The sequence below is a fragment of the Corylus avellana genome, chromosome 3 (assembly GCF_965113065.1).
Source record: "Corylus avellana chromosome 3, dhCorAvel1.hap1.2, whole genome shotgun sequence".
Taxonomy (NCBI): domain Eukaryota; kingdom Viridiplantae; phylum Streptophyta; class Magnoliopsida; order Fagales; family Betulaceae; genus Corylus; species Corylus avellana.
In genome coordinates, this window is record NC_142492.1 from 1,564,051 (window position 1) to 1,577,865 (window position 13,815).

Here is a 13,815-nt window from a genome sequence, read left to right on the forward strand (position 1 = left end):
TGCCTCCTCTCTGCAGGCATGTGTTTGCGACAATGTCATTTATTTCTGAAACATTCATATTTCTCTATGTGGGAATGGATGCTCTTGACATTGAAATGTGGAGAATGACCAAATTAAGGTGCTATTTTTCTCCTACTACAGTCCAACTCAGTCATATTTCAGTGAGTTATTGATAAAAGTTCAGATCATCCAATTTAGTTTAAGTTGCCGTATATTGAGATGGATGTAATGGTACCTTGTATGTTAAACTGCTGTTTGTATGGTCTACCTTCATGTACACCATATGTGCTTCAGAAAAAGTCCTATACCTTTTGAGTCAATAGAATGCAGTTGGGAAAATTGTACCTTCTTGAGACATTTTTCACGGCATTTAAGTCAGACAAATGCTTTTTTTGTGATCATATGACAGATAGAGACTTTTAGTGGTATTAGAAATGGTAAGGAATTGCCAGTCTGAGGCTCATATCTTCTGGCTGTTACTTGCAAATTCTTATCATGGCATGATAGAATGTTCTCTCTTTCTCTCTCTCACACATTCAAAATGAATCTTCAACTTTTGTTTTAAGAAAATTTGGCTCACTTTGCGCTTTGTTTTTAGGGATCTCAAAAATATTAGTCAAGTATGAAGTATAATGTGACCTTTGGCATGAATATGGTTTAAATTTATATATAACGCTTAGGAGTATGAGTTTGAGTCTCTGACATAACATATCTAAATTATGCATTCTCTTACAGATTTTTGTTCATTGCAGCTTTGGAACTTCAATGGGCATCTATAGTACCTTAATCTTACTAATCTTGCTTGGACGTGCTGCATTTGTATTCCCACACTCTACTCTTTCCAATTACATGAATGGAAAAGCCGAGAGAGCACCAGTGATCACATTTAAACACCAGGTTAGTATTGCCATGATAACTTCTATGCATACTGCGAGGGAAGGTAGTTACACACTTTCATGGCGTATGTATATTAAAATTTCTATTTATGTAGCTAATCATTTGGTGGGCCGGGCTTATGAGAGGGGCAGTCTCTATTGCATTGGCTTTTAAACAGGTATGCATTTTCTGTTCATCATAATTCAAATCAGTTTGTTAGAGATGATAATCCAACATATTGTATAGATAATTTTCCAATTTGGTAGAAATTCTGCATGAATTAATCTCTCTTGGTTTGTGAAGTTCACGTATTCTGGCGTTACATCGGACCAATCAATGCTACAATGATTACGGACACCATTATCGTAGTTCTCTTCAGTACACTGGTATGTTGGTCTCTGTCTTCAAGTGGGTTTCCTTTTACAATGAAGACACAAGTCTCATTACAACCATTATATGTCATGCAATTGTTAGTGATACATTGCAGGAATTTTTTTACCTGCAAAGATTTCATGGTATGTTTTATATATACTTGCAGGTGTTTGGTTTTCTAACAAAGCCGCTAATAAGCTATCTGCTTCCCCACCAAGAAACTATCAAAATCAGTCATCCAGAATCAGTTCCTCCAAAAGAGGACTTGGATGTTCCTTTGCTCTCTGTTGAAGAATCTGTGGGAACCAACATGAGCCGTGCAAAGGATAGTTTGTCCCGGCTGATAGAAAGGCCTGTATTCACTATACATTTCTACTGGAGGAAGTATGATGATGCCTACATGAGACCCATATTTGGAGGGCCCCCCGTTAGCACTCCGATGGACTGTTAAACAAATGACAGCAAGTCTACTAGACGGCAGCGAGGAACCGGGATAGCCTAACGGTAAATCGGGAATAGGCAGATTATTTGATGTGCATTTAATGTACAGGACATGCACAAGGTGAAGATAGGTCTGCTTTTCATCAAACTATGTAAAATACGCAGAAGTTTTGTTAATAGACTCATAATCAATTAGATGAGTAAGGTTTAACCTTCTTCATGACTACTCAATATTTGTTAATAGACTAAAGATTCTACACCTCCTGGAAAATTTGCTGATAGACTTATGTGTGTAAGTTTTGATGAAACTAGAATTTATTTTATCCAAGTTGTAACCTTTTTGATGAAACTAGTAACTTTTTCCAAGTTGTAAGCTTGTCAAGTTTTTTCTTCCCACTTGTTTTTGGTACTCTAACGTGACCTATGCAAAGCCAGTAATCCATTTTTTCTTAGGATGCAAGTGAGAAATGGAGTGCAAAATGAGGGGTTAATTGTTTAGCAACAGGGGATAATATAGCTTAAAAAAAAACAGAGACCAAACAGACCCTTAGGCGATTCCATTTCAAATTTTCTTGACAGGCAGTAAAATTCACATCAAAGATCAAAAGCTTCAGCGGATAATGGAAAGAAATACTTGGGCAAATGCAACTATAACTTCTTCAATCCACCAAAATTGACCCCCCCCCCCCCCCCCAAAAAAAAAACCTAAATTCTCTCTGGCATGTTTGACGTGCAGATATACGCTTAGTGGGAAAGGCAGATATCTTCGACTCTTAGTGGTGAGGCAAGGCGAGAGGATTTAGGTGGCTTGAAAAGGATTAAAGGTACTCATGAAAGATTATTGGCATGATCATTTTTGGACTCATGAAAAATTATTTGGAATGGAGAGTCCAAACGACACGGTATTTAGATTCTGAATTTTATTTTTTTTATTAGTTAATTTTATCAATTGTTAAGTTATTGTGCACAGAAAATTTACTGAGCATTGTAACAATTAGTAATTTGTGGGAGTAGAGTAGTTGGAAAAAGAGTGAACCTCAGCAGAAAACCATATGGAGATGCCAATGTATCAGTTGGGAGAGTTGAAACAATAATTTCGACCTTTGACGCGTGGAAAATCTAACGAGAAAGTTCAAAACATTTTTCATAGGAAAGATCATGAGAAAGAGCAGTACTGTACGTGCTGCCTGATACAAACATGAGCCGTAGAATTTCCCCTCTTATTGCTTCCCTGCTGCTTTTATTCTGCCTTGCTTTTCATTTCAACAATGCTACCACCACTGATACTCACCGAGCAGGCCAATCACTAAACACCTCGGAGTACATTCAATCTGCCAATGGAACGTTCCGACTTGGTTTCTTTTCTACAGAAAACTCGACCAACCATTGCGTGGTTATATTCTACACGAATAATATTCTTCATTATTCGTAGTGGTTGTTACATTGGGCCTTTTCGTTTATTATCTGATGAGAAAAAAGCTTAGAAGGAAGCTAAGGGTGAGTAAAGAATGGTTCACAACGTTGTTTTAGCAATCTACATATATATATATATATATATATATATATATATATATATATATATATATATATATATCCTTAAACTTGTGTTGTTTTAAAATGCAGGGGAGGATTTGTTACTTTTAGATTTGGGCATGACCCAAAGGCAAATAATTCAGAGGATGGGGATAGTAGGAAAAGAGAAGTTCAAATGCCATTATTCAGTTTTGGAAGTGTTTGTGCTGCAACTGATAATTTCTCAGCTACAAATAAGCTCGGAGAAGGTGGTTTTTGATCTGTTTACAAGGTATGCTTCAATGTACCTAAACACAATGCTTTGGATATGGAATGTATGTAAAAGGTTGACACTTTGCCAGGTAAACCTTTCCATGTTAACAAGCACAAACAGGCACATGTCACTTTTGTTGTTGTGTATACTGTGAAGCCACTCAGAATACCAATTCAAATAAACTTTTATTGTGTAAGCCATTGGAAGATAAAATTTTGCTTGGCGTGTGCTAGTCTTATATGTAATTAGATAGTATATGTTTGTCAATCATTTAATAGTTGATATTGAGTATACACATGTGAGATATAACAAGTTAAGTGGTTTGTATAGTATATATAGTTGTGCTTAAATTCATAGGCTTAAGCTTTTGAGTTGAGTGTTGTCCCAATATGCTATATTATAGTCTTGCTCAAAGACTCTAGAGGTGTCAATGCATCGACTTTTCTAGGCCCAAATGAGAATGTCGATCTCTAGTCTTGGCTCAAGGACCGGAGATTCCACTACAACAAAATGTTTTGCATCCTATTCTTGTTGCTCAAAATCGGTTGTTTGTTTTAGAGTTAAAAAGGTTTTAGTCTTTATCATTGGTAATGGATTTCTTATGAATGTAGCTTACTATTTTCTATTATTTTTAGTATCTTTCACAACAAAAAATAATTGCAGGGAATATTACTAAAAGGTGACGAGGTAGCTGTAAAAAGACTTTCAAAAAGATCTAGACAAGGTTGGGAGGAGCTTAAAAATGAAGCAATGTTCATAGCCAAGCTTCAACACAAGAATCTTGTTAGACTTTTGGGTTGTTGCATTGAACGAGATGAAAATATATTAGTTTATGAGTATATGCCCAATAAAAGCTTGGATTTCTTTCTCTTTGGTTTCTAATATCTTCCATTTTGATATATATATTTTTATTTGATTTTTATGGTCATTTGCATGTGGCTCACTAATTGTTAATTTACTCATATACGTAAAGCAGATGAAAAGAAGCGCAGGATATTAGATTGGAGGACTCGTGTTGGAGTCATTGATGGAATTGCTCAAGGACTTTTTTATCTTCATCAGTATTCCAGGTTAAGGATTATTCACAGGGACTTAAAGCCTAGCAATATTTTGTTGGACATTGATATGAATCCCAAAACATCAGATTTCAGAATGGCAAGAATATTTGGAGGAAATGAGTCACAAGCAAATACAAATAGGATTGTTGGCACTTAGTAAGTAATATAAAGGAAACTTTGGAATTATAAAAATCAACATAATAGTATACATGTGTAGACATACACATAAAACATGCAATTACTAATATATTTAACTTGATGATGGTGTACATTGGTTCTATGTCTCCTGAATATGCTTTGAAAGGCCTATTTTTAATCAAATCTGATGTCTTTAGTTTTGACGTCATATTGTTAGAGATTGTGAGTGGCAAGAAGAATACTGGTTTTTATCAAAGTGACTATCTCCATCTTATTGGATATGTGAGTATCTTATTTGCATGTGTTTGTTGTAGAAATTTAAAACACTTACTTACTTTGATTCACAATGGGGAGTTATTGAACAAATGTGCATTCATCATTAATTATTAAAGCAAAATTAGTCATCTTTTATTGAAATTTTAGAGCGCTAAGTAGAGTATAGAAGGTGCTACTAGTCTCAAAAGCTTAAGCTAATAAAAAATTATGTATTTAATCATTAACCAGCATTCTAACATCCTCTAATTTTCCTTTTTCCTTGGATTTGAAGACATGGGAATTATGGACAAATGATAGGGGATTAGACTTGGTGGATCCACTACTTAATGATATATCCTCTTTGCAAATGGTATTGAGATATGTTAACATAGCTCTGCTTTGCTTCAAGCAAGTGCAGCGGATAGACCTATTATGTCTGATGTTGTCACAATGCTTAGCAATGAAACTACAGTTCTACCTTATCCCAAGGAATCTGCTTTCTTGAATGTGAGTGGTATGACGATGACGAACTAAGTTAATAGTAGGTCACAAATATGTTCTCTTAATGGTGCAACTGTTTCAATTATGGAAGGCCAATAACATTTGAAAATCCGGCCATAAGCATCGTACTATCCTAGTAAACCATCAAAAAAACATTATTCTTACATTTTTTTTCTTCCTATTTTATCTCAAAACCCACTTAACAGAGCCAGCTGGGAATTGTTTATTTTGGGTCTTTAGCCACATAATGTGGTAGTTGGGTTCTGATATGTATCATGAAAAGATCTACTCGCAATTGGCATTCAAAGAAGAATGCATGCATTTGTAGTTAATCTTATTAAATAGTCCGTAGATATTAGTTTTCGTCTCTGTAATGAAATTAGAAGTGTTTATATTATATCACTTGAAAGTTGTAATTAAAACTAATATATATATAGGAACCTGTTACGTGAATACGTAACGGAGATAGATTATAGGTTCTGAGGGAACCTAGACCTTAGATTCAAAGGGAACCTAGACCTTTTAGATTTTGAGGAAACCTAAAAAACCCTTTTCAAACTCAAAGTTTGGGATTAATTTTCTCATTCTTTCATTAATGAGCTTGATGTCTTTATATAGACAATTACAATGCATAATAAAATAAAAGACTAATTAAAATAAACTACGGATAATATTTATCCCTAATATTTAAATTATACTAACTACTCTAATGATAATACTAATTATCTATAATATTTAAATGCGAATCTCTAATCTAATGTTATCTATAAAGATAACATATTATCCTAAGGTATTTTAATCATAAAATACCTATATTATTAAACTCCTAACATTCCATTCCCCTTAAGGAGACATTGTCCTCAAGGTCTAGAAATTCTTTTCTTCCTTCGTTACTCGTTTCAGGCGTTCCCTTGGTGGCCGTTCAAGAGGTGGGATCAATTCTTTATCATAAAGCGTCCAAATTTGCACAAGCCCACTCACTTGCCGCTGCCAATGAACATTGGACTGCCTGTTGTTCTGTGATACAGGATAGCGACGAGGCACTTGCAATGGAGCATGGGGTGGACATGGTTGCCTTGTTTTGGCTACGTACAATGATGAACATTCCTTCATTTCATCCTGTTTTACAATTGACCGTGCAATGTAATGACATTGCGATGAGTCTTGCGATTTGACAACGTTGTGGATGGTTTTTGTTGGTTGGGCCTGTATAGGTACGACATCACAAGGTGGAGAGACTTCAGCGGGGTGAAATGGATCTTGCGGATTGAAAAGGTTGTTGACGTCTTCGGGCACCATTTGTGATTGTTCTAAAAAATGGAACTCATCATTGTTATTAGCAGAACAATTGTCGCATTTGGCAGTCAATGCATACAATTTGGCATTATTTGCTTTCATCGTCTCAATATTTTCTTCCATCTTCTTCATCCAGCCTTCACACATAGTTACCAAGTTATCAAGCAGCTGCTCAAGCCGGTCCAAGCTTGGATTTGCCATTGAGCAAGATCGCGTCTCTGATACCAAATGTTACGTGAATACGTAACGGAGATAGATTATAGGTTCTGAGGGAACCTAGACTTTAGATTCAAAGGGAACCTAGACCTTTTAGATTTTGAGGAAACCTAAAAAACCCTTTTCAAACTCAAGGTTTGGGATTAATTTTCTCATTCTTTCATTAATGAGCTTGATGTCTTTATATAGACAATTACAATGCATAATAAAATAAAAGAGTAATTAAAATAAACAACGGATAATATTTATCCCTAATATTTAAATTATACTAACTACTCTAATGATAATACTTATCTATAATATTTAAATGTGAATCTCTAATCTAATGTTATCTATAAAGATAACATATTATCCTAAGGTATTTTAATCATAAAATACCTCTATTATTAAACTCCTAACATTGAGAATGAGAAAATTAATCCCAAACCTTGAGTTTGAAAAGGGTTTTTTAGGTTTCCTCAAAATCTAATAGGTCTAGGTTCCCTTTGAATCTAAGGTCTAGGTTCCCTCAGAACCTATAATCTATCTCCGTTACGTATTCACGTAACATTTGGTATCAGAGCCGCGATCTTGCTCAATGGCAAATCCAAGCTTGGACCGGCTTGAGCAGCAGCTTGATAACTTGGTAACTATGTGTGAAGGCTGGATGAAGAAGATGGAAGAAAATATTGAGATGATGAAAGCAAATAATGCCAAATTGTATGCATTGACCGCCAAATACGACAATTGTTCTGCTCATAACAATGATGAGTTCCATTTTTCAGAACAGTCACAAATGGTGCCCGAAGACGTCAACAACCTTTTCAATCCACAAGATCCATTTCACCCCGTTGAAGTCTCTCCACCTTGTGATGTCGTACCTATACAGGCCCAACCAACAAAAACCATCCACAACGTTGTCAAATCGCAAGACCCATCGCAATGTCATTACATTGCACGGTCAATTGTAAAACAGGATGAAATGAAGGAATGTTCATCATTGTACATAGCCAAAACAAGGCAACCATGTCCACCCCGTGCTCCATTGCAAGCTCCTCGTTGCCATCCTGTATCACAGAACAACAGGCAGTCCAATGTTCATTGGCAGCAGCAAGTGAGTGGGCTTGTGCAACGGCAAGTGAGTGGGCTTGTGCAAATTTGGACGCTTTATGATAAAGAATTGATCCCACCAATTGAACGGCCACCAAGGGAACGCTTGAAACGAGTAACGAAGGAAGAAAAGAATTTCTAGACCTTGAGGACAAGGTCTCCTTAAGGGGAATGGAATGTTAAGAGTTTAATTAATAATAGAGGTATTTTATGATTAAAATACCTTAGGATAATATGTTATCTTTATAGATAACATTAGATTAGAGATTCATATTTAAATATTATAGATAAGTATTATCATTAGAGTAGTTAATATAATTTAAATATTAGGGATAAATATTATCCGTAGTTTATTTTAATTAGTCTTTTATTTTATTATGCATTGTAATTGTCTATATAAAAACATCAAGCTCATTAATGAGAGGATCAGAAAATTAATTTCAAACCTTGAGTTTGAAAAGGGTTTTTTAGGTTTCCTCAAAATCTAAAAGGTCTAGGTTCCCTTTGAATCTAAGGCCTAGGTTCCCTCAGAACCTATAATCTATCCCCGTTACGTATTCACGTAACATTTCAATTATTTCTGCAACATTTCAGTAGTTGCAACAGAACACACGTTGGTCCTTGTTACAACACTGATGAACAAATTGAAAGACTTGTTTGTAAACGTGACTGGTCAATTTTGCTTTAAGACTAACAATTTGCAATGATATTCAAGAAAATGCAGTGAAGAAGACTTATTTTGCAGAAAAAAGTGTCATGATCAAGGATGCAGTAGACACTTCATATCCAAAATTATTATTGATTATTCATAAGAGAAATGTTATATTGGCTAATTTGATGTTTAACGTGGGAGTCCTTCACAGTTTATTAATGTAAGAAATCACAAAACTTGTAGGAAAGCTTTAACAGCTGATGTGGTCTACAACACTAAAAAACACTGTTTCAAGTTCTCGAAAGCAGGCTCTGTTCGTTGGAAGCAAGGCTGGAAGGGCAGATCTTTTTGACTGTCAGGAATTTTTGTTTGTTTTAATGATACATTGAAGGAATTTGTTTGTTTTCTACGCCTCCTGGAAAATTAGCTGATAGACTTATGTGTGTAAGTTTTGATGAAAGTAGAAACATGCTCTTAGTAGGTCCAGCTGTTAGACTGAAAAGAAAAGTTCACATCATTGCCATTTGCCGGGGGCTATAAAATAAAAAATGAATATTTTTGTAAGGATTTTCAAATCTTTGGAGTTGTCATTGGACCCCCTAACATACAAGGTGAGTCCGCCCTGATTATATTGTAATTAATCATATTTTAAGGAAATACGTGATAAGCAAATATCTATATATTAAGAGTTGTTAACAGCCAAAGATATCAAAAAAGACTAGAACATGAACGATAAGTCGATGAACACAAAAGAGTTCTAAATGCTTATCGCGGCTTTTTGGTGGTGTTTTGAGGTCACCAAATGCAAGGAGGACAAGTAAGGCGTGGCGTGTAAAAGCGGGTAGTCACATTGCTTGGACAGCGGCTGAGGTGACTACCCCGCTAATCGCGCTTGGAGGCAAGCAGATAGTTACGCTTGACTTGACTTGAGTGGAGAGTCGAGACAGTGACAACGCTGTTTTAAGATTGTGGAAAATCTAACGTGAAAGTAGAAAGGCTACAATACAGTCCACATATTTAGGAGGAAATTTCATGAGAAAGTGCACTCAAAAGATATATATATATATAGTCTAACGTGAAAGTAGAAAGGCTAGGAGGAAATTTCATGAGAAAGTGCACTCAAAAGATATATATATATATATATATATATATATATATATATATATAGTATTTATTTTGTAGCAGAGGAATAAGAATAGATAGAATATTTGAAATGGAGAGGATCTTAGTTTAGAGAAAGTGTAGTTGTTATTTGTAAGGCTCAACCCACTTTAAGTATGTAGAAATGCTTGTATGCATACTCTAGTACGGTGCTAAAGCATTGGACACTTGCACAGGTAGCGTGAGTTGTCGGGCGCTAGTGGCGCACTTGATACGAAGCATTGGAGCTCAAAGCCATATGATATTGACCGTTTATTTTTGAACGGTTAGGATCATTCAATATAGTGGTATGACTTAAATTGTATGATATTTTTTAGGTAGATCCAGTGGTTGGATTTACTGGACTGTAATTGAAATTAATTATAAGATCAAATTAACTTTGATCTAATGATTGTGATTAAATAATTAACATCTAACAATTATTACTAAATAACAGTTTAATTTCAAAAATATATCTGCAATTTAATTTCTTGAAAAACACAAATAATTTTCTCTTCTATTCTATTAAGATTTTTTTTCCCTACTTAAACAATTATCGGATTCTGTCTCTTGGTAGAATGTAAAATTTGAAGGTATTTGGGTTTAGTTTCGGTTGCGCAAAACGCAACTAAACTACATAAGTTTCTTGAGCTTCATTATATCCATGGGCAGAATTAGAACATTTAGTTTTGGGGGCAAAATAAAAAAATAAAAAATTCTTTGGGGGCAAAAGTTAATTTTAATTTTTTTTTTTTTCGACCATCTTATGGCTTGGGAGGTTGGCTCGCCCCCAAACCAAAGGGTTGTTCCGCCCCTGATTGTATTTTGGATAAATACTTGTTGTTACCCAATTCAGTTGCATATCATTTCTGATGGGAGTAAAGAATTTCTTAAGAAAAGTGACATTGCAACACATTTTAAGAACAATTTCGAGTTTCTGTTTCTATAAATAAATTCTATAATTTCTTTATAGAATTTATAATTTGGCTCAACAAATGGACTTTGCCCTATAATTTGGGGCACCGCTTTAGTTGTTGAAATACAAGGCACCGCACGACAGCTAGCTTGACTGGAGATCAGTCGAAACAACACGGTTTCAGTCGTGTGGAAAATGTAACCAGAAAGTAGAAATTAAAGACTACAAATCTCCACATTTTTCATAAGAAAGCTCATGAGAAATTGCAGCCAGGTCGAACTCTAAACCCGAAACAGGATCCAAGAACACCACATATATATACTTGGATTGTGCTGCCTCATTATTGCTTCCCTTTGGCTTTTATTCTGCCTTGCTTTGCAGTTCAACAAGGAGAGAGTTGGGTCGGCCAGTACAATCCCACTTCTACTTGGATTGTGCCAAGCACTTAATTAATTCAAGCTACTTTTAGATCATTCTTCAAATTTAAAAAATTCATAAAAAAAATGTCATTTAACAAATTTAACTCTAGTTGATAATATTGCCCTCTAAATATAAACGGTTCGAAAGTGAAAATTATTTATTTTTAAATATTCTCCCTCTTTCATACTAGTTTTTATTTTTTTTTATTTTTTTTTTATTTTTTTTATAATTAAAGTAGATTTTTAATGCAAATGGCCAAAAGTTGGTTTCATTGATTAATAAAATATAATATTTAATTAAAGTAAACAAATATAATATTTAAGGTTTCAACTTAGACTTATTTTCTAAGTTGAAATTCTTCCAACTTGTTTTTGGTACTCTTACGGGACCTAAGCAAAGCCAGTAATTATCCATTTTTTCTTAGGATGAAAGTGAGAAATAGAGTGCAAAATGAGAGGGGTTAATTGTTTAGCAACAGGGGATAATATATGTTAAAAAAAAAAAAAACAGAGACAAAACAGGCGATTCCATTTTAAATTTTATTGACAGGCAGTAAAATTCACATCAAAGATCAAAAGTTTCAGCGGATAATGGGAAAGAAATACTTGGGTAGATGCAACCGGAACTTCTTCAATCCACCGCATAGAAAAGAACCGTATAAAAATAAGCCGATAACAGGACACCAAAATTGACCCCAAAAGAAAAAGAAAAAAAACTCCTCTAAATTCTCTCTGGCGTGTTTCACGTAAAGCAACCTATGTTCAAAGGTAGTCATTAAAGATTATTGGCATGATCATCTTTTTGACTCGTGAAAAATTATTTGGAATGGAGATCTAGTCCAAACAACACGGTTTTTAGACTCTGAATTTTATTTTATTTTTATTAGTTAATTTTATGCATAGTTAGGTCATCGTAACAATTAGTAATTAATTAGTAATTTGTGGGAGTAGAGTAGTAGTGTTTGTCGATTAGTTGGAAAAAGAGTGAAGCTCGAAAGAAGAAGAAAGCCTTGTCTAAAAAAAAAAAAAAAAACTATTCAATCGTAAATACAAGAACAAAAAGAGGCAATTAGGCAATTTTGTGATATTCCAGCTAATAATTATTTAATAATATTCATTATATTGTGGAACAAAGAAGATGTTTGATAAAAAGCTGAATATACCACTTGTAACAGTTTTACTGGTTATTGTACGTATTGATTTCAATGGTGTATTGAATTGTAATTGAATGGAATTGAGACTGAGAAATGGATTATTCTGTATTGAATATAAGCATTCCAGCAGTGCTCAACCTCCTTTTACAAATTAAACCGATTACCAAAATTGAATCAACAATACATCTCTTGAAATTAAGGAGATAATTCCTCAAGGAGTCGTTATTGTTGGAAAACGAAATGATTACGATTATGATTACGATGAGTCAGCTACTCATTCCGGGTGCCCTTTTTATTTGGAAATTATTGTAACCACAAGTTTCTCTAGACTTTCTCAACGTAGACCCTGGAAAACGATGTCGTTGAATAGAAAATGAAGCTTTTACATTTATTGCTAGAAAATGAAAATGTGACCCATTGATCAATAATTAATAAAAAATTAGGGTAAAGTCCATATACCCCCCTCAAACTACCACCCAATTGACAATGTCCCCCCCAAACTTTCAATTGTGACAATGTCCCCTCCAAACTACCAAAACATTATCAATGTTCCCCCCAAGACTAGCAATAAGACAAAAATACCCCTATAGATTTCTCAATAAGACAAAAATACCCCTATAAATTCAAAAAAAAAATTGATTTTTTATAAAAACGAAAAATTTTAATTTAAAAATAATATTTTTTAGAAAAAAAAATATTTTAAACAAAAAATTTTAATATTTTTTTTTAAAAAACGGAAATTTTTATTTAAAAAAAAAGCTATTTTTTATTTAGTTTTAAAAAACAAAAAATTTCATTTTATTAAACGAAAATTTTATTATTTTTTTAAACGTAAATTTTTATTTAAATAAAATTATAAAACAAAAATAAAAAAATAAAAAAAATGAAAATTTTCAATTTTCAATTTTTATAAAAAAAATCGAAATTTTTAAAATTTTTTCTTATAAAATTGATTTAAAAAAAAAAAATCCAACGTTTGGATTTTATTTTTTTTTTGTTTGTTAGTTTTAGGTTTTTTCTAGAAGTAATTTTTTTTTTTTTTTTTTTTTTTTGTAATTTTACTAAGGGTAATTTCGTCATTGTGGGGAACATTGACAACTTTTGGTAGTTTAGGGGGGAACATTGTCACAATTGAAAGTTTGGGGGGGACATTGTCAATTGAGTGGTAGTTTGAGGGGGTTATGTGAACTTTCCCCAAAAAATTATATACCTTTTAGGCCACTCGTATATTTTTTTAATAAGGGGAGCTGGAGAGGGGAGAGTTTATATATATATATATATAGAGAGAGAGAGAGAGAGAGAGAGAGAGAGAGAGGGGGGGGGGGGGGGGGGGGGGCTGTTGGTGGGGGAGGGGAGAGTTTATAATTAGGTTTATATCCTAAGAGAAATGGATGGTATAATGAAGGATTTAGGAGGAAGACTTTTATCATATTATTAGTTCATAAAATAAAAAATAAAAAGGGACAGAGTTAAGTTTCTTTTAAATTGATTTAGATGAATTTCTTT

At 33.9% G+C, this 13,815-nt stretch overlaps 2 pseudogenes across 1 annotated transcript; both read left to right on the plus strand.

Annotated features, from left to right (window-relative positions):
* The first annotated feature begins 32 nt into the window (after positions 1-32).
* LOC148586671 (sodium/hydrogen exchanger 4-like) lies at positions 33-1,756 on the plus strand (annotated as a pseudogene). The gene is made up of 5 exons (XR_015911654.1): positions 33-118; positions 753-897; positions 992-1,054; positions 1,180-1,262; positions 1,415-1,756. The product of XR_015911654.1 is annotated as a sodium/hydrogen exchanger 4-like (transcript).
* Positions 1,757-3,126: 1,370 nt separating this feature from the next.
* LOC148586672 (G-type lectin S-receptor-like serine/threonine-protein kinase B120) lies at positions 3,127-5,526 on the plus strand (annotated as a pseudogene).
* Positions 5,527-13,815: the final 8,289 nt, after the last annotated feature.